Source organism: Saccopteryx bilineata, chromosome 7, assembly GCF_036850765.1.
Source record: "Saccopteryx bilineata isolate mSacBil1 chromosome 7, mSacBil1_pri_phased_curated, whole genome shotgun sequence".
Taxonomy (NCBI): domain Eukaryota; kingdom Metazoa; phylum Chordata; class Mammalia; order Chiroptera; family Emballonuridae; genus Saccopteryx; species Saccopteryx bilineata.
Window position 1 is genome coordinate 76,338,718 of NC_089496.1, and position 18,301 is coordinate 76,357,018.

The following is an 18,301-nucleotide window of genomic DNA, read 5'->3' on the forward strand; positions in this document are numbered from 1 at the left end:
CTGGGACCTCAGCATCCCAGGCCAGTGCTCTATCCACTGCACCACCACCTGGTCAAGTGGTGGTTGTTTTAAATCATATGACTCCTAGGTTTTAATGCTCAAATTTTCCCTTTTGGAATAATAGAAGTACTTTCACAGTGACTGTTGAGTCATTGGACATGACCCTAGTAGATTTGGTAGCTTCCTTGCTCTTTAGTGTATGATGTTTCAGTCTCATCTTGTTGCATTTCTCACTCAAGACCTAGAATCAACCATTTCTCCAAGGAGCCCTGACTACTTTTAGTGGGAAACGATGTTTAGAGAACATGGTTTGGATGCCAGGGGTGCTCATCAGGAATAGGTTGGTCATTGTTTTCTAAGCTTTTCAATGGAAATGGTTGTTTATTTGTTTGTGTTTTTTCAAGAAAACATTTCCTGAGTTCACAAGAAAACACATTTTTATTTTTATTTATTTGTTTTTTATTTATTTTTACTATTTTAAGAGACAAATGATTTATTTGGTAACACAGGTAAAAGAGGAATTCTTAATTCCTTTTCTCTTTCTGATGACGGAACTGTGATAGTCAAATGGATAGCAACCTACAAGGATTGCCTTGCAGTCCTTGATCTTTTGCAGAAGTACAAAGATACCTTGAGTTATGTGGCTTGTAATTATTATTTTCTAGGCAGTGCCAGCTGTTGGGCTTTCCAGTGTATCAACAATTGCTACATTTTCCTTTTCATCTTCAGGTTTCATGGAAGGAAACTGCAGTACTCCTCTATGTTATCAGAGTCTGTGAGAAACATGGTGACTGTTGGTGCCTATCCCCCAGCCAGCGGTGGGTGGCACCCCATATGCCAGGGCAATGCAGAAGTTTTTGTCTGTGAACATGGCCTCATCATCACCCAGCGGCCTTGGCCTCGGCCTGTTCTTTGGAAAGCTACCATGGCCTCATGGGGTCATTCAACCCAGTCATTCAGACATTTCCTTCTTCATGACAAAAAGCTCAGAGTACTCAGTCATACCCTCTTCAGAGCGGTGCCATTTTGCCAAAGGGCTCATTATCTGCAGATGATCACAGATGAATGTAGAATTGATGCATGTCATTTCCAAGAACTCCCCACAAGCTTATCAAGGAGCCTGGCCATAGTCCGCGGTAGAGGGCATTCAACAGCTTTTGCCACACAGATATTATCAAAAATTTTGAGAGTTTCTTCATTTTCCAAGAGTAGTTTCTGGCGGCTTCACCCGCAGGGCTTTCCCAGACTCTTCTACCATGTTCATTTTCCAGAAGGGTCAGATGAAGTCAATCTCTGAATGGTAGGTGACCTTGTAACCACGTTTAATGTGCTTCACCATCCCTGAAATCACCTTTGTGATTTCCATGAGATTGTGAGGGTTTGCGTAGGCTGTGTAAAGCTCACAGGTGATGAACTCAGGATTGTGAGTCAAATCAATTCCTTCATTCCAGGACTGGTTTCCAATTACGTGAACCCGGTCAATGCCACCAACCACCAGCATCTCTCATGGTAGAGTTCTAGAGCAGTTCTCATATATAAACTCATGTCCAGCTTATTGTGGTAGGTGGTAAAAGGCTTGGCCACAGCTCCCCCTGGGATAATGTTTATGGGAGTTTCAATCTCTAGGAATCCCAACTCGTCCAAGTAACTTCTTATATATGTAATAATCTTAGAGTGGATAAATTTCTGCCTCACAAGGTCATTCAGAATCAAGTCCAAGTATCTCTGATGATATGTTTCCTTGTCTTTGAGGCCAAAGTGAAGATGAGGCAAAATATTGCAAGAAAGGAGACAGCTATATGATCTCATAGGGAATGACACTCAGCTCACCCTTCTTGGTTTTTCCAAAATTCCCCTGAATTCCAATTTGTTATTGATACAAATAAATTCTTATGATTTATAATTCCTGGAATTAGCCACAACTTGCAACTTGACCCTCTCTCCTTGAAGCTCCTAGAAGATGAGCTTTCCCCCAGAAACTCTTGGCATGGATCCGACCTGCCACCTTAAGGTAATGTCACTCAGGTTCCCCAGGATGCAGATGACTGTATTCTTGGATGAAGGGAGTGAACAAGACGTCTGCAGGGAGCTTGGGTGGGTATGGTCTTCCCCATTGACCTTTAGTTGGAGGACTGCTGGACCGTGGGTTCTGCAGTGTTGGCTCAGGTCCAGGGCTCCCCCTGGCACCACAGCCTTATCAGCAGAGTGTGGGGTGCTGGGTGGCAGCAGCATTGGCCTGGCTTAGTTCTTTCTCACTGAACTCCTGCTTGGCTTTTTTCCCCACTTTTTTTTTTCTTTTCATTTTTCTGAAGCTGGAAACAGGGAGAGACAGTCAGACAGACTCCCGCATGCGCCCGACCGGGATCCACCCGGCACGCCCACCAGGGGCGACGCTCTGCCCACCAGGGGGCGATGCTCTGCCCATCCTGGGCGTCACCATGTTGCGACCAGAGCCACTCTAGCGCCTGAGGCAGAGGCCACAGAGCCATCCCCAGCGCTCGGGCCATCTTTGCTCCAATGGAGCCTTGGCTGCGGGAGGGGAAGAGAGAGACAGAGAGGAAAGCGCGGCGGAGGGGTGAAGAAGCAAATGGGCGCTTCTCCTGTGTGCCCTGGCCGGGAATCGAACCCGGGTCCTCCACACGCTAGGCCGACGCTCTACCGCTGAGCCAACCGGCCAGGGCTTTTTTCCCCACTTTTTACTCAGCTTTCAGGCATCTTTTTAGCTCATTTTTGCTCAGTTTTGACTCACTGCTGTCCACATTCACCTCAGGACCCCACTCCATAGCCATTTCTCTGGAGTTCTGAACTGAAAGGAATCAGAGAACAAGTTTTTGTTGTTGTTGTTGTTTTCTTCTTTTTTTCCAAGTGAGAGGAGGGGAAATAGAGAGACAGACTCCTGCATGTGCCTTGACCAACATCCACCCAGCAACCTCTGTCTGGGGCTGATGCTCTACTCATCTGGAGCCAATGCTCATAACCAAGCTATTTTTTTTTTTCTGAAGCTGGAAATGGGGAGAGACAGTCAGACTCCCGCATGCGCACCACCGGGATCCACCCGGCACGCCCACCAGGGGGCGACGCTCTGCCCCTCTGGGGCGTCGCTCTGTTGTGACCAGAGCCACTCTAGCGCCTGGGGCAGAGACCAAGGAGCCATCCCCAGCGCCCGGGCCATCTTTGCTCCAATGGAGCCTCGCTGCGGGAGGGGAAGAGAGAGACAGAAAGGAAGGAGAGGGGGAGGGGTGGAGAAGCAGATGGGCGCTTCTCCTGTGTGCCCTGGCCGGGAATCGACCCCGGGACCTCTGCACGCCAGGCCGACGCTCTACCACTGAGCCAACCGGCCAGGGCCATAACCAAGCTATTTTTAGTGCCTGAGGCAGAGGCTACACAGAGCCATCCTCAATGCCCAAGGCCAATGCACTTGAACCAATCGAGCCATGTCTGTGGGAGGAGAAGAGAGAGAGAGCAGAGAGAGGGGTAGAGAAGCAGATGGTCCCTTCTACTGTGTGCCCTGTCCAGGAATCGAACCTGGCACATCTACATGCCAGGCCAACACTCTACCACTGAACCAACCAGCCAGGGCCTGGAAACAAGTTTTTAAATAAAATATGAAATGCTTTTTTCTTCATATATGCAACTCTATGAAAGAAAAAAAAATTCCCAAATTAGTATTTGTCAATTCCAGTGTAAATACTTCCCCATAGCTGATTTCAAACTTGATGTCACTTGTCACTGAATGGAGAGTTGAGAAGAGATCCTAACAATCAGCTCTCATGAGCTATTACAAAACAATTTATTTTATTCCAAGACTAATAGGGAGCAATGGTTGGATTTTAAAAAGATGAGCAAGAAATGGCCTGATTTAAGCTTTAGAAATTTGAGGGTTGAACTGGATGAGTAGGTGACACTCAAGGCAGGTTGTCCTAGATATACTCTACTCGTCCCTCCAGGTCCACTCCACCCTCCACTCTCTTCTTTGCCCCGCGAAGCTGGCCCCATGAACTGCATCACTGTGATCCTGCAGCATCTGATTGGGTTTGGGCAATGATGGGCACAACAAGGAGACAAGTTCTGAAAGAAGGTGAGGTAGGATTTACTCATCCAGGTCACTGAATTGGCTGCCTCTTTCTACTAAAGGCCAGAGCTCCAGTCGGGCAACTCTTCCCAAACAACCACCCTCCCCATATGGCAGTAAGCAGTCCCTCCAGGCCCCGTACTAACGATTCCTTAGCCCCAGGGGTACTGCATTATCCCTCCCAACTCTGCCTTGTCTCTTTATTAACCTTTCATCAAATTACCCGTTTGAGTGTGCTATCTGTTTGCTGCTAAGGGGACCAATTAAGTTCTCAGTTAGTGAGAGTTTGGTGGCCTGAATTGGGGATTCACAAGGGGACCAATTAAGTTCTCAGTTAGAGTTTGGTGGCCTGAATTGGATAGTAGTTGTTAGGATAGAAAGAGGGAGTAAATGCTAGAGATATTTATTAGGAAATAGAGTTGATTTACTGGGTGTTGGGGGGACAGTGGAACACAGTGGAACAATGGGTCAGCGAGTGCTCCTTGGAAGAAGTCTGTGAACAAGAAGGATTGAGATGTGCTGTAGTCTATCACTCTACTTGCAAGTCATGACACACACCAGTGTATTCGCTTTGCAAAGTCCTACAGACAAAATCTGCTAAACTATGCATTACCTAGCTCTCACCTAGTGTACTTGACTGCAATACCAGCCCTCTTACTTTTTAGGACGCTCCTGTTAGCATCTGTGAAACTCATGTTGTGTGTGTGTGTGTGTGTGTGTGTGTGTGACAGAAACAGAGAAAGGGACATATAGGGACAGGAAGGGAGAGAAATGAGAAGCATCAATTCTTTGTCCTGGCTACTTAGTTGTTCATTGATTGCTTTTTCATATATGCCTTGACTGGGGGACTACAGCAGAGCGAGTGACCCCTTGCTCAAGCCAGTGACCTTGGGCTCAGGCCAGTGACCTTTGGGTTCAAGACAGCGAACATGGGATCATGTCTATGATCCCATGCTCAAGCCCACGACCCCGCGCTCAAGCTGGTGAACCCGCACTCAAGCCTGTGACCTCGGGGTTTCAAACCTGGGTCCTCTGCATCCTAGTCCGACGCTCTATTCACTGCGACACTGCCTGGTCAGGAAAAACTCATGTTCTATGGAGCATGCTCCCAAATGTTGAAGAAAGAGCATAGACTAGAACTTGAGTTCAAGCTTTTCATAACTAGTAAATATTATTTAGGGGGAAAAAAGCAAAAATAAAAATGCAGATACTTATTCTCTGTTTTGCCCTTAATTGTCTAGGAAATAATTTTGACATGGACATGTAAGAAAAGTCCACTTGGTATACTCACTCATAACCACTGGCCTTTATCTGAGGAAACACATTCCCGAATTCCTGTAGGCACAAAAGGATAGAGATTTGGAGGTAGACATTGAAAAGAAACAGAAAAGATGAGATAGGAATTAAAGGGTAGCTCTTCTCATAAAAAGCCAAACCAGAAAGAACTAGCTTCCAAATACAGTGTGTCCATAAAGTCATGGTGCACTTTTGAAAGCAACAAAAGACGATAGAAATGTGAAATCTGCACCAAATAAAAGGAAAACTCTCCCACTTTCATACCTATTCAGTGCAGTTTGATGTGGGCTCATGTACAGATTTTTTAGGGCTCCTTAGGTAGCTATCCCGTATAGCCTCTACAGACTTGTTACTGACTGATGGCCTACCAGAACAGGGTTTCTCCACCAAACTGCCAGTTTCCTTCAACTGCTTATCCCACCGAGTAATGTTATTCCTATGTGGTGGTGCTTCGTTATAAACGCACTGATATTCACGTTGCACTTTGGTCACAGATTCGAATTTAGCGAGCCAAAGAACACACTGAACTTTCCTCTGTACCGTCCACATCTTGACTGGCATGGCCGTGGGCTGCTCCGCTGTATACACGGTATTATGTCATCATCTGCACATGCACACATGCTGCCACATCATCCTACAGAAACTGGAAGGGTTTTCCTTTTATTTGGTGCAGATTTCACATTTCTATTGTCTTTTGTTGCTTTCCTGTGACTGGTCAAAAGTGCACCATGACTTTACGGACACACTGTATAAAGAGAACCAGTGTTCAACCACCCCTTTGCACTAAAAACCAGAAGTGCTTAGAGAACAGGCTGGTTCTGGGGCTGGGCAGAAAAGTCTGAGATGAGCTTAGATCATCTTGTGTCCAGTAGTAAAAAATATTTATTTATCTACCAAAAAATGAATGGGGAGATATTAAAAGGACACAAAGCCAGCTTGAAAATCAAATCTGGGATTATTTAAGTGTGAAAAATAATAACAGTAACCGATTATAACCTATTGGATAAAATAAGAATTCGTGATCCCACTCTGATAGAAACAAGTAGGAAAAGGACAAGCAGAGCCATCAGTGGGAGCTGGAACTAGTGAGTGGGGGCTTGCTGAGAAACAAGATAGTTATAATGTCTCAAAGCCTCTCTCTTGAAGACTCTTATTGATTGCAAAATGAAACAGAAAAAAAAGTACAAACTTTACAGTGAGAAACCTGCTCTCTCAACATCACCATAACCAAATGGTCCAGCTTAACATCAGTAATAAAACAACTCGGCATCACAGGCCTTCTGACTGATAAACTGAGAAGAACCCAGTACTGCTCCTGGGCCATTCCTGCCCAGAATGCAAAATCTGAAACTAACCGCGAGAACACACAAGATAAACCCTAATCAAGGGACATTTTGCAAAATGACTTTTCAGTCATGAAAGAGAAATAAAAATTGAACTCTTCCAGATTAAAGGATACTGAAGAGATATGACAACTGAATATAGTGAGTGATCTTAGATTTCCTTTTGCCATAAGCAATATTATTGAAACATTTGGTAAAAAGTGTTAATACCATCTGTATGTGAGATGATAGTACTTTATCAACATTAATTTTCTGATTTTGATAATTATACTGTGGTTGTATAAGAGTATATCCTTGGGCCCTGGCTGGTTTGCTAAGTGGTTAGAACATTGGCCTGGCGCAGTAGTCAGCAAACTCATTAGTCAACAGAGCCAAATATCAACAGTACAATGATTGAAATTTCTTTTGAGAGCCAAATTTTTAAAACTTAAACTATATAGGTAGGTACATTGTTATTAACTTAATTAGGGTACTCTAAGCTGGCCTTTGAGCCTGCACATGGTATTCTGTGGAAGAGCCACACTCAAGGGGCCAAAGAGCTGCATGTGGCTCATAAGCCGCGGTTTGCCGACCACTGGCCTGGCGGATAGATGTCCCAAGTTTGAGTTCCAGTCAGGGCACACAGGAGAAGCAACTATCTGCTCCCCTACACACACTTTCTCTCCCTCTTTTTCTCATCCCAGCCAGTGGCTCCAGTGGTTCAAGAGTTGCCTGTGCCCTGAGCATAGCTCGGGTGATTCTATCATAGGTAACTAGACCAAGGTTGCCAGGTGGACCCTGGTCAGGGCGCACGTGGGAGTCTGTTTCACTTTTATTTTATTTTATTTTATTTATTCATTTTTAGAGAGGAGAGAGAGAGGGAGTGAGAGAGATAGAGAGGGAGAGAGAGAGGAGGGGTGAGGAGCTGGAAGCATCAACTCCCATATGTGCCTTGACCAGGCAAGCCCAGGGTTTCGAACCGGCGACCTCAGCATTTCCAGGTCGGCGCTTTATCCACTGCGCCACCACAGGTCAGGCAGGAGAGTCTGTTTCACTATCTCGCCTCCTCTTACTTAAATAAAAAAGATGATATCCTTGTTTTTATTAAATAAACACAGGTATTTAGAGATAAAGGGGGCATCGTACCAACTTACTCTCAAATAATTTAGAAAAATGAACATATATATTTAGAGAAATGATAAAGCAAGTGCAATAAAATGTTAACATTTGGAGAATCCAGTAAAGAGGCTATGGGAATTTTTGTTTTTGTTTTTATTTTTGTTTAATCAGCGAGATAGATAGCAAGACAAACAGGAAGGGAGATGAGTAGCATCAACTCATAGTTGTGGCACTTTAATTTCTTCTCATACATGCCTTAACCAGGGGCCTCCAGCAGAGCCAATTACCTCTTGCTCAAGCCAGCAACCTTGGGCTCAAGCCAGTGACTTTGGCCTTCGAGCCAGTGACCTTTGGGCTCAAGCCAACGAACATGGGATCATGTCGATGATCCCGCACTCAAGCAGGCGACCTCGTCTCAAACCGGATGAGCCCGCGCTCAAGCGGGCGACCTCAGGGTTTCAAACCTGGGACCTCAGCAACCCAGGTCTGCAGTCTATCCACTGTGCCACCACTGGTCAGGCAGCTATGGGAATTCTTTAGAGCAACTTTTCTGTACGTTTGAACTTATATAAAATTAAAAGTTTCTGCATTTATTTATTTTAAGAAAAAAAGGATCTTTGAGTGCATCAAGAATGATTTTGGCTGCAAGAAATGGAAAACCGGCCCTGGCTGGATAGCTTGGGTGGTTGGAAGATCATCTCAAAGCTCAGAGTTTGGTGGTTTGACCCCCAGTCAGGGCACATACAGGCAGATGCTCCTGCCTCTCTCTCTCTCTTTCTCAAATCAATAAAATAAACATTTAAAAAAAAATGGAAAACTGACTTCCAGTGGTTTAAACAAATTTATTTCACCAAAATCTAGAGGAAATACAATTGCAGTCTTGGTTTAGCTACTCAACAATGTCTGTCTTTCTGAATACTGACTTTGTTTTCTTGCTTTCTCTTCTCATGGTTTCAAGATGGCTCCGTAGCTCCAGGCATCACATCTGTACTCAAAGTATAAAGAAGTAGAAAGGGACTAACTGCAGCTGAATGTGTCCCTTTTATCTGAAAACCACTTTTCCTAGAAGCTTTCCAATAGGCTTTCCCTTATGTGTCAGGAACTAAACTGGTCCTGTTGCCAACCCATGTGTGAGAGAGCCCAGGGAGTGTGGCGTGTGCCTTTCTGGTCTCTGCAGTACAAGAGTGGAGGGAGTGTTTGCTACACCGAGAGGTTGAAAGCTTTCAATGTGAAAATTACAGGCTATATTAATTCTTTGACACATTCAATTATCCCATTCTTTTTTAAAACATAAAATTTCTTAGGGTGACACTGATTAATAAGATCATATAGGTTTCAAGTGTAGATTTCTTTTTTTTTTTTGTATTTTTTTTCTGAAACTGGAAACGGGGAGGCAGTCAGACAGACTCCTGCATGGGCCCGACCGGGATCCACCCAGCATGCCCACCAGGGGGCGATGCTCTGCCCATCTGGGGCATCACTCTGTTGTGACCAGAGCCATTCTAGCGCCTGAGGCAGAGGCCACAGAGCCAACCTCAGCGCCTGGGCCATCTTTGCTCCAATGGAGCCTTGGCTACAGGAGGGGAAGAGAGAGACAAAGAGGAAGGAGAGGGGGAGGGGTGGAGAAGCAGATGGGCACTTCTCCTGTGTGCCCTGGCCGGGAATCGAACCCGGGACTCCTGCATGCCAGGCCGACGCTCTACCACTGAGCCAACCGGCCAGGGCAGGAATTTATTTATTTATTTATTTTTCATTTTTCTGAAGCTGGAAACAGGGAGAGACAGTCAGACAGACTCCCGCATGCGCCTGACCGGGATCCACCCGGCACGCCCACCAGGGGCGACGCTCTGCCCACCAGGGGGCGATGCTCTGCCCATCCTGGGCATCGCCATGTTGCGACCAGAGCCACTCTAGCGCCTGGGGCAGAGGCCACAGAGCCATCCCCAGCGCCCCGGCCATCTTTGCTCCAATGGAGCCTTGGCTGCGGAAGGGGAAGAGAGAGACAGAGAGGAAAGCGCGGCGGAGGGGTGGAGAAGCAAATGGGCGCTTCTCCTGTGTGCCCTGGCCGGAATCGAACCCGGGTCCTCCGCACACTAGGCCGACGCTCTACCGCTGAGCCAACCGGCCAGGGCAGAAATTTAAATTTTAAACAAGCACCTGATTTCAAACAAGGTTCTAGACAAAGATAATGGAATACAGCAAAACACTTAGAAATGCTAGAAAACTATGTAATGCATAGTTGAACTCACAAGAAAAGAAAATCTTCAAGTGATTAAAAATCAGATCGTAAATGTGTGGTTATTTATCCTAGTAATTTAAGAGCATCAAAAAATAATTTTAATTAACCAAAATTCATACTTTATTAGGGTTTCCCAGTTTTTACCTATTATCCTTTATCTGTTCTAGGATACCACATTGCATTTAATTTTTTCTTTATTTTCTTTATTCATTTTTAGAGAGGAGAGAGACAGAGGGAGGAGCTGGAAGCATCAACTCCCATATGTGCCTTGACCAGGCAAGCCCAGGGTTTCGAACCCGCGACCTCAGCATTTCCAGGTCAGCGCTTTATCCACTGCGCCACCACAGGTCAGGCCCACATTGCATTTAGTCATCACGTCACCTTAGGCTCCTCTTGGCTGTGACAGAGTTTCTGTTTTTAATGCCCACTTGGTAAAGGGGAGGGGATGCTGGACTTACAGGACCCTGGGAGTTAAGCCTGGAATCCAAGCCAGGACCCTCAAAAGGATGCACCCTCAGATGTGTTGGGAGAGGCAACTCTCTATGGGCCCTGATCATGCTTGGACATTCTGGTTAGTTATGCCACAAATACAAAGCTATGATCATTTTTTTTTTTAAATTTAAGTGAGAGGAGGGAGGTAGACAAACTCTCACATGTGCCTGACTGGGATTCACCTGGCAACTCCTGTCTAGGGCCAATGCTCTGCCCATGTGGGGCCAATATTTGCAACTGAGCTATTTTTAGCACCTGAGGTGGAGGTTTCACAGAGCCATCCTTAGCACCCAGGGCCAACATGCACAAATCAATTGAGTTATGGCTGTAGGAAGAGAAGAGAAAGAAGGGGGAGGAGGAGGGGAGGAAAAGCAAATGGTTGCTTCTCCTGTGTGCCCTGACTGGGTATTGAAGCCAGGACTTCCACACACCAGATCAACACTCTACCACAGCCAGGGCCTATGATTACTCTTTACTGTGACATTTCTCACAGTTGTGTTTGCAATGAGAAACTTTGAGGGATGAGTTAATGCCTTCTTCTGGGACAAAGAGCAGTTTCTTTCCTCTCCTGTAACAGAACCCACTGCATGTATAGGTAACTATCTGTATCATCCCTGTGGGACTTGCTGGGCAAGGGAAATTGATACAAAAATGGTGCTCATGCTGCTTGTTGTTCTGGTGTCTCTGACCCAGGAACCTCATGCCTCTTGCCAGCATCTTTGAAACATTGATGGGCTAATGTCCTAGCTTGTAAGAAGGGTAAAACCCCAACCTGAAATGATGAGACCTACCATTGATAAAGTTAACGAAGAAGCCTGATGTGGCCAGCTAAAAGCCAGGGTTATTTTTAGTAACTGAGAGAAGGCAGAATGAATATTGGGAGACAACTAGCAATCTCTGCTTGTGTGTGTGTGTGTGTGTGTGTGTGTGTGTGTGTGTGTGTGTGTGTGTAAACATTTTTATTTCCAGCAACAAGGAATCACCCTGGCTGGTGGCACAGTGGATAGAGCATGGTCCTGGAGCACCAAGGTCACTAGCTTGACCCCAGAGGCCAGCTTGATCCTGAGGGCACTGGCTCAATCCAAGGTCGCTGGTTCGAGCCTCAGTCAGGACACATATGAGAAGCAATCAACAAATGCACAACTCAGTGGAACAATTAATTGATGCTTCTCTCTCTCTCCCTTGCTCTCTCTCAAATAAATGAAAAAAAAAGAAAGAAATAAGGAATCTATACATATTTAGTGTTTCTGTCTTCAGTATGAATGGAGAGTCAAGGATCACCAGAGATTTGAGGAAAGCTTCTAGATGGAGACCAAAATGAGCAAACTAAAAAAACAAACTCGGCCTGACCAGGCGGTGGTGCAGTGGATAGAGCATCAGACTGGGATGCAGAAGACCCAGGTTCGAGACCCCAAGGTCGCCAGCTTGAGTGTGGGCTCATCTGGTTTGAGCAAAAGCTCACCAGCTTGGACTCAAGTTCGCTGGCTCAAGCAAGGGGTTACTTAGTCTGCTGAAGGCCCATGGTCAAGGCACATATGAGAAAGCAATCAATGAACAATTAAGGTGTCACAATGAAAAACTAATGATTAATACTTCTCATCTCTCTCCTTTCCTGTCTGCTGTCTGTCCCTATCTATCCCTCTCTCTGACTCTCTCTCTGTCTCTTTTTTTTTTTTTTCTTTTCATTTTTTCATTTTTCTGAAGCTGGAAACGGGGAGAGACAGTCAGACAGACTCCCGCATGCGCCCGACCGGGATCCACCCGGCACGCCCACCAGGGGCGACGCTCTGCCCACCAGGGGGCGATGCTCTGCCCATCCTGGGCATCGCCATATTGCGACCAGAGCCACTCTAGCGCCTGAGGCAGAGGCCACAGAGCCATCCCCAGCGCCCGGGCCATCTCTGCTCCAATGGAGCCTTGGCTGCGGGAGGGGAAGAGAGAGACAGAGAGGAAAGCGCGGCGGAGGGGTGGAGAAGCAAATGGGCGCTTCTCCTGTGTGCCCTGGCCGGGAATCGAACCCGGGTCCTCCGCACGCTAGGCCGACGCTCTACCGCTGAGCCAACCGGCCAGGGCCTGTCTCTATTAAAAAAACCCACAAAAAGCTCCCCCAAAAACTCAGACTAAACAGAGATAATGTAAGGGATAAAAGAAAATGTAAAAACAGAAATAACCTATACTTAAAGCACATCCATGGAATAAGTACAGGATGCTATTAAAAAAGAAACACTCAAAAATCAGGAAAGAACATTTACAAATTAAAAATATAATAGCAGAAATATACCTGACTTCTGGTGGCACAGTGGAATGCTGAGGTCGCCAGTTTAAAATCCTCATATGTGACCAAGGCACATATGAGAAGCAGCTATGATTTGATGCTTCTCACTCCACCCCCACCCCCCAAAATAAATATAGAAATAAATAATAGCAGAAATAAAAGTTCAACAGTAGGGTTGGAGGATCAAGTTAAAAGAAAATTTATCAGGAAATAGAAGGACAAAAAAAGACGAAGCAATAGAAAATAAGAGAGAAAAGATAATTAAATTAGAAGAGATATCGCCTGACCTGTGGTGGCACAGTGGATAAAGCGTCGACCTGGAAATGCTGAGGTCACCGGTTCGAAACCCTGGGCTTGCCTGGTCAAGGCACATATGGGAGTTGATGCTTCCAGCTCCTCCCTCCTTCTGTCTCTCTCTCCTCTCTCTGTCTTTCTCTCTCCCTCTCTCTCTCCTCTCTAAAATGAATAAATTTAAAAAAAATTAGAAGAGATATCTAGAAGACCCATCAGCTCACAGAATTTCTGGAAAGAACAAGAAAAGTGAAAATTTCGCCTGACCAGGTGGTGGCACAGTGGATAGAGCATCGGACTGGGATGCGGAAGGACCCAGGTTCGAGACCCCGAGGTCATCAGCTTGAGCACGGGCTCATCTGGCTTGAGGAAAGAGCTCACCAGCTTGGACCCAAGGTCACTGGCTCCAGCAGGGGGTTACTCGGTCTGCTGAAGGCCCGCGGTCAAGGCACATGTGAGAAAGCAATCAATGAACAACTAAGAAGTTGCAATGCGCAACAAGAAACTGATGATTGATGCTTCTCATCTCTCTCTATTCCTATCTGTCTGTCCCTATCTATCTCTGCCTCTATAAAAAAAAAAAAAAAAAGTGAAAATTTCAAAGTGAGAGGACAATTTCCCAGAACGAAAGGATAGGAGTGTCCAGTTTCTGAACACACACACATTGCTCAGCACAATGAACAGCAAAAACCCCACATCAAGGCACATCATTGTAATGTATCAGAACACTAAGTATGCAGAGAATGGCAGTAGGGGGTAAAAAATTAATAACAGTTCTTAAAAACCCAGGATACCTACAAAGGAAAGGGAAACAGAATGTGAGCCACCTTCCCAACAGCAGCACTGGAAGTGAGAAAAAAAAGAAGTGATGAGTCAAATACCTAAGCGAAAAGGGTTTCCTATGGCAGCCATTCTCAGCCAAACTGTCAACCAAGTCTGAGGGTAAAATAAAAATATGTGCACAAATAGTCTCAAGAATCTTATTTATTTGTTTATTTTTTATTTATTTATTTATTTGTATTTTTCTGAAGCTGGAAACGGGGAGGCAGTCAGACAGACTCCCGCATGCGCCCGACCGGGATCCACCCGGCACGCCCACCAGGGGGCGATGCTCTGCCCATTCGGGGCGTCGCTCTGCCGCGACCAGAGCCACTCTAGCGCCTGGGGCAGAGGCCACAGAGTCATCCCCGCCTGGGGCCATCCTTTGCTCCAATGGAGCCTCAGCTGCGGGAGGGGAAGAGAGAGACAGAGAGGAAGGAGAGGGGGAGGGGTGGAGAAGCAGATGGGCGCTTCTCCTGTGTGCCCTGGCTGGGAATCGAACCAGAGACTTCCACACACCAGGCCGACGCTCTACCACTGAGCCAACTGGCCAGGGCCTATTTGTTTATTTTTTAATTGAGAGGAGGGGAGATAGTGAGACAGACTCCCGCATTCACCCTGATGGGGACCCACCCAGCAACCCCTTCTGGGACCACACTCAACCAACCAAGCCATCCTCAGTGCCCAGGGCCCACGCTGGAACCAATTGAGCCACTGGCTGCAGGAAGGGAAGAAAGAGAGAAGGGGAGAGGGAGGGGAAGAGAAGCCAATGGTCACTTCTTTTTTTCTTTTTTTTTTCATCTTTTTTTTTTTTTTTTTTTTAATTTTTTAATTCATTTTAGAGAAGAGGGGGAGAGATAGAGAGGGGGGGGGGAGGAGCAGGAAGCATCAACTCCCATATGTGCCTTGACCAGGCAAGCCAGGGTTTTGAACCGGCAACCTCAGTGTTTCCAGGTTGACGCTTTATCCACTGCACCACCACAGGTCAGGCAATGGTCACTTCTCATGTGTGCCCTGACTGGGGATAGAACCTGGAATGTCTGCATGCTGGGCCAACGCTCCATCCACTGAGCCAACCAGCCAGGGCTAGATTTTATTTATTTTTATTATTTATTTATTTTTTGATGAAAGAGAGAGAGATACAGAAGAGAGAGAGGAGAAGCATCAATATATAGTTGCTTCACTTTAGTTGTTTATTGCTTCTCATACATGCCTTGACCTGGGTCTCAAGCCCAGCCAGTGACCCCTTGCTCAAGCCAGCAACCTTAGACTTCACTCCAGTGACCCTGAGATTGTGTCAATGATCCCACACTCAAGCCAGGGACCCTATGCTCTAGCTAGACACCTTGGGGTTTCGATCCTGGGACCTCAGCATCCAGGTGGAGGCTCTATTCACTGTGCCACTCCTAATCAGGCTCAAGGATTTTATTTTTTTGTACTCCTTTTTTTTTCCTCTCAAGAAACTACTGGAGAATGTACTCCACTAAAATTAAGGAAATGGGCCTGGTTTGTTGGCTCAGTGGTAGAGCATTGGCCCGGTGTGTGGATGTCCCAGGTTTGATTCATGGTTAGGGCCCACAGAAAAAGCAACCATTTGCTTTTCTAGCCCTCCCTCTCCTCCTTCTCTCTTTCTCTCTCTCTCTCTCTCTCTCTCTCTCTCTCTCTCTCTCTCTCTCTCTCTCACTCTCCCCCCATACTGTAGCCATGGCTCAATTGGTTAGAGCAGTGGTCCCCAACCCCCGGGGCTGCGGACCAGTACCGGTTCGTGGGCCATTTGGTACCAGTCCGCAGAGAAAGAATAAATAACTTACATTATTTCTATTTTATTTATATTTAAGTCTGAACGATGTTTTATTTTTTTTTTATTTTTTATTTTTTTTGCATTTTTCTGAAGCTGGAAACAGGGAGAGACAGTCAGACAGACTCCCGCATGCGCCCGACCGGGATCCACCCGGCACGCCCACCAGGGGGCGACGCTCTGCCCACCAGGGGGCGATGCTCTGCCCATCCTGGGCATCGCCATGTTGCGACCCTCCTGGGTGTCGCCATGTTGCGACCAGAGCCACTCTAGTGCCTGGGGCAGAGGCCACAGAGCCATCCCCAGCGCCCGGGCCATCTTTGCTCCAATGGAGCCTTGGCTGCGGGAGGGGAAGAGAGAGACAGAGAGGAAGGTGCGGCGGAGGGGTGGAGAAGCAAATGGGCGCTTCTCCTGTGTGCCCTGGCCGGGAATCGAACCCGGGTCCTCCGCACACTAGGCCGACGCTCTACCGCTGAGCCAACCGGCCAGGGCGATGTTTTATTTTTAAAAAATGACCAGATTCCCTCTGTTACATCCGTCTAAGACTCACTCTTGATGTTTGTCTCAGTCACCTGGTACATTTATCCGTCCCACACTAAAGGCCAGTCCGTGAAAATATTTTCTGACATTAAACCAGTCCGTGGCCCAAAAAAGGTTGCGGACCACTGGGTTAGAGCACATCGGCCCTGGGTGCTGAGGATGGCTCTGTGGAGCCTCTGCCTCAGGCACTAGAACATAGTTCAGTTGAGAGCATCAGCCCCAGGCCCCAGACAGGGGTTGTTGGGTGGATCCAGGTCGGGGTGCATGTGGGAGTCTGTGTCTCCTCTCACTTGGAAGAGAAGAAAAAATAATAATAGAATAAAATGAAGGAGAACACAAAGCAAGAGAACAAGGTGGGATGCAGGCAGCAGAGGAGAAGGGACTGGAGATGTGGGTGCGCCCAGGATGATGACGATCATCAACCACAGCAGCGCAGCGGGCCTGCAGTGCAGCCGGTCTAGGGGGCAGCAAGAAGAAATTGCTCAAAGACATAAATTTCCCCCAAAACCTATCATTTAATTTTGGTTATGTTTTTCTGAGTTCTTCCAGAGAATTTCAGAAAAAAAAAAAGTCACTAAAAGAGGAGAGGAACAGGGCTGATAATACAAAGCTAAATCAGAGAAAGGATTTGTAATGGCTTGAGAAAAATCTAAGCAAATAAAAAATGGAGGCAATTGTTAACTCCAAAAAATTGTGCAAAAATGGCACTATAGTATACACTCTGTAAACACTTAATATGCCGAAAATATCATGTATTGTATTTGCCCACGTATAAGATGCTCCCATGTATAAGATGCACCTTAATTTTGGGGCCCAAAATTTTGGGAAAAAAAGTATTAAATAAAGTTATTGAACTCGTTTTATTCATTATAAAATTCATACAACTCCTCATCACTGTCAAAACTCCCATTCATTAGCTTGTCCTCATCTGTGTCTGATGACGAATCATTGTCTTCATTTATTGCCTCGTCCTCAGTTTCATCTATGACATGTGAAATGCCACACTTCTTAAATGACTTGACAACGATCTCAATCTTGGTATTATCCCAGGATCTTTTCACCCAGGTACAAACTTCTCCTATAGTTGGTTTCTTCACTCTTCCTGCTGGTGTCAGATTGTCCCCAGAAGACTTCATCCATTGGTTCTATTCGTCTCTCATGCAGCTTTGAAGGGTTTCTTTTCTTTTTCATTATTATTATTATTATTATTATTATTATTATTTTACAGAGACAGAGTCATAGGGACAGACAGACAGGATCGAAGAGAGATGAGAAGCATCAATCATCAGTATTTTGTTGTGACACCTTAGTTGTTCATTGATTGCTTTCTCATATGTGCCTTGACCGTGGGCCTTCACCAGACCAAGTAATTCCTTGCTCAAGTCAGCGACCTGGGGTCCAAGCTGGTGAGCTTTGCTCAAACCAAGCTGGCGACCTCGGGGTCTTGAACCTGGGTCCTCCGCATCCCAGTCCAACACTATCCACTGCGCCACTGCCTGGTCAGGCTTTGAAGGGTTTCTTTTTTTTTTTTTTTTTTTTTGAAGGGTTTCTTAATGCTGACATCAAGTGATTGGAGCTGGGATGTCAAGCCTCCAGGTATGACAGCAAGTTTTTTTTGCTCTGCAACAATCTTCTTTGTGTTTTTTGTTATGTGTGCCCTGAACTGATCAAGCACTAATAGGGCAGGTTTGCATAAGAGCCTACCTGGTCTCCTTCTCCAAACTTTCTCAGACCAGATCTTCATCCCATCCTGATCCATCCAATCCTTGTCATGACCGTGGACAATCACTCCTCAAGGAATGTCTTCTTTTGGCATTGTTTTGCATTTGAAAATCAGCGTAGGAGGCAGCTTGGTTCCGTTGGCACAACTGTAAAATGGCTCTTTTCATGTCCATTTATCTTCACAGTTACAGTTTTCACCCTCCTTTTATCAACACTTCTGTTACTTAGGATGACTTCTGTTACTTCAAAGGGGGACTTCATCCATATTTGCAGTCTGTCCCAACTCAAACTGTTGTGTCTTCCGACATTGAATGCA

General features: G+C 46.1%; 1 pseudogene; it reads right to left on the reverse strand.

Moving 5' to 3' along the window:
* Nucleotides 1-661: 661 nt before the first annotated feature.
* LOC136311165 (lysine--tRNA ligase pseudogene) lies at nt 662-2,789 on the reverse strand (annotated as a pseudogene).
* Nucleotides 2,790-18,301: the final 15,512 nt, after the last annotated feature.